The following is a 3,570-nucleotide window of genomic DNA, read 5'->3' on the forward strand; positions in this document are numbered from 1 at the left end:
TTTTTTTTTTTTTTTTTTTTGCAAAAGTGTACTCCATTTTCAACCTATTCTAATTTTATATTCTTTGGAGATAAGCAACAGATTTTTAGCTGGTAGTTTTAAGACATAAATTAATCCTTATGCAGGTATTAACAAAAATAGAAAAATTATCTTCACAAACCATATTTCCTATGTACATTTGAAATCATATAATTTAACAGTGTTTAGAATATTTTTTTTCCATCTGATCAGTTTTGTCAGCTTTGGATTCATCAAGTAGATGGGCATGATGTTTTTGCTGGAAACAAAGATTTTTTAAAAATATAGCAGGAACCTGGGCATATAGGATAAATATGAAGAAATACTTTCCAATGCCTCCCATACCATGTACTAATATGAACTATATTTTCCCCATGTCTCTTCTTATTAGGAGCAAGTATACTAAATCAATCTATAGCCCTAGTATCAGCTTCTAAAATCATCCATCAAGCCAACACAGTCTTTTTTATCTCTGTCTGTCTACATATGAATCAATCTCGGCACTCAAGGTTAACTAACAGACATTCCACATTTTCTGAGATCATTCTGATTTTCTGTATTGACTATGTGTCCTGCCAATAAAAATTCATTTGGGAAATGTGTTTGTTGTCAAGACAACGTGTGAATCCAATGGCCAAAATGCAAAAGATCAGAACTTATGAAGATCTGTTTTCTCCAACAATAAAGAGGATAGTTTGTGGTACTTCCAACATGTTCTTCTTGAATGATCCTTTTTCCCTTGTGGCTAATGCACCCTAAATCAAATCTGAATGAGGACCTGAATGTTAAATCTATAAAACCATAAATGTTGACTGCCTGCATGTGGCAAAGACCACCCGCAAAACCTTTAAAAGACTCCCATTGACTTGAGCATGGCCAGGATTTCATTTTATTACCTTAGTTCCTACAGTGACACTTAATCTGAACTAACTTGCCATTTGTTTTTAAGTGGGATCACAAGTTCTGAGCATTTAGCTTAAAAGACTTGTTTTACCAGTTGGTTTTGTACTACACTGTGATAATAATCTTCATGTATGTCTTGGCTGTGAGAAATATGTCCTCACCAGGACATAGGAGCTAAAAAAAACTGAAAACAAGAATCGAGAAATGAAAGAACATCTTGTCTGGAATGATGCTTTTTATACATCTGCCCTTCACTAGGGTACACATATCAATCCTATTTTTGATTATCTATTTCCCTTTAACTGATCGTGCAAGGATTACTATATGATTAAAAGTATCTGATTTAATTTCCCTCCCCAGCCCATAAACTTATTGATAGGAGTTGACAAGCTTTATTAAAATCCAGGTTGACCTTCCTCTCTTTTGAACAGAGGAACATTGATTAATTTATATGTTATATAATAATGGCTGACTTTCTGGTACTCTGTTTCCTGCTGATTGGTTATTTCAACACCTGCAATCCTTAAAATTAGCCCATGCAAAGCTGGGAGGAAAATAAGAATTTTAGTTGAGATTATTTCCCCTTTTTCAACTCATGAAAGTGAAAAATCTTATTTGATAGAAGGAAAAGAACAATTCCTATCTTCAACTTGATCTAAAGTTAATCTGTCAACAGCTTCCTGACAATTGACTGCCATTAGCTACAAGCCACCCCAGCTGTGGCAAATGTAAGTAGTTCTAGCCATACCTAGTCCGTGGGAAATGAGGTAGCCTAAGTCATTCTTTTGTAGACAAGACCTTCAATAGAATCCTTAGGTTAACTTCAGGAATGTGGCCTGTTAAGGTGGGCTGGTGGCAAATCATAGTCTTTTTGCACAAATCTCAAAACTTTGCTCAGATACATGGTAACTGAATCCTTAGGAGAATACAAAGTGTACAGGAGGCATTAGCTGAATTAGGAATTCCCAACAAACAAATTTAACTAATTTTAAGTTTGCATGCATGAATCAAGAAAGAGACTTAGTGCCTATGGAAAAAAAATCAGACCCCTTCCCAATTAGGCCTCCAATACATGTCACATTTAAGACACGATTAACAGGGCAACTGAGCCTTAAATAGCAATCTGGACACACATTCAAGTTAATTTAAAGCATAATAATACAGTAAATGACCCACAAAATTACTCCACATATAATAGAGCGCATCTACATGTTCATTAATGCACCTTAGATACTGTACATTTAGTTTAGTACTTGCTTAATAAAGTACTAACTAAATGCACAGTAACTAGAGTTACTGCACAGTTGCACCAGCACAGTTATTTGTGATGCTTACTCCACATTAGCCTAATAACACTGTGCAGTAGGCTGTTAGCACATTTTTAACCGCCATGCTACTGTGCAGTATTATTAGGCTAATGCACAGTAAGTGTCTCATGTAGATGCACCCACAGGGTGCGTCCACACATGCAAGCACATGCGCTTGCACCAGCTGAAATAGAAGTGGTTCAAATTTGAGCCAGGGCTTTTTGCCTCAGCACACATGCTTGGACATGCACTTTGTTGTGGGGCAAATTGTGCCACTAGGGGTAAAATAACCCTGCCTGGCCCCTTCTGGATCTTCATCCAGGGGGAGCTAGAGCCCGGGGCCAGCACCTGTGCTTTCCGCAGCAGTATAAAAAGCTGCCCTGTCCTGGCCCCAGCAGTATAAAAAGCCACCCTGGCAAGTAGCTCAAGGCTACTAGCTCTCAGGAGCTTCTGGGGCCCAGCCAAATTGGTACCTGTGGACACTACCGCTTGTGCCAGCTGGACTGCTGAAGCAGCCCTGAGAGTTCACTGCACCCTTTACCCACTGCAGCAGTCTGGCAGTGAGGGCTGCTGTCTGGCTGTGACCTGCTGTGCACCTGCCAGACTCAGATGGGGACTGCAGAGCCAGTAGAGGCATCTGCCCCTCTGGGCCAGCTGCCAGTGGACTGCGGTTGCATGGTTGACCTTTATGCAGCACTACTGCCATTTGTGCCCCCTGCCCAGCCATCTGGGCAGCTATTGCCCAGAAGATATTCCAGGTGTGATGGCCTGCTTTGAACTGTTAAAGCATGTCCTCCTGGCCACATTTGGCCAGGAAGTCAGCCACAGCCAGATGGGTCCAAGGTGCCAGCTCTGAGCAAGCAGGGTCCTGCCACTGGCCTCCCTAGCAGAAATTCTGGTGCTCCCTATTGGAAAACTGAAAAATCCCTGATCAAAAAAATCCCAAAATCACTCTCTAAAATATCCCCAAATCCATGTTCCTCCACAAGTAAAACAAAAGACCACTATAAAGAGAGAGAGAGAGAGAGTGAGACAGAGACAGCGATCAGTTGGACAATGTTTTATTGATATTTCTACAGTGTTAAAGCAAGTCTCTTATCATAATAATAAAGTGAATTCTAAATACAGGTTTCATGATTTCATGAATACATATTTTGCTGCCCTCCCACAAGGCGATGGCCCCCACACAAGGGCTACGGCCCCCCAACAGGGGATTCAGCCCCCCAAAATGGGTTCAGACCCCCAACAGGGGGTTCAGCACCCTCACAAGGGGCACAGCCCCCCAACAGAAGCCAAATGCCCCACAGGGGCTACCACCTCCCCCACAAGGCCCATATGCCCC

Source organism: Gavialis gangeticus, unplaced genomic scaffold (genome assembly GCF_001723915.1).
Source record: "Gavialis gangeticus isolate Ggan-Ray unplaced genomic scaffold, GavGan_comp1, whole genome shotgun sequence".
NCBI lineage: Eukaryota > Metazoa > Chordata > Crocodylia > Gavialidae > Gavialis > Gavialis gangeticus.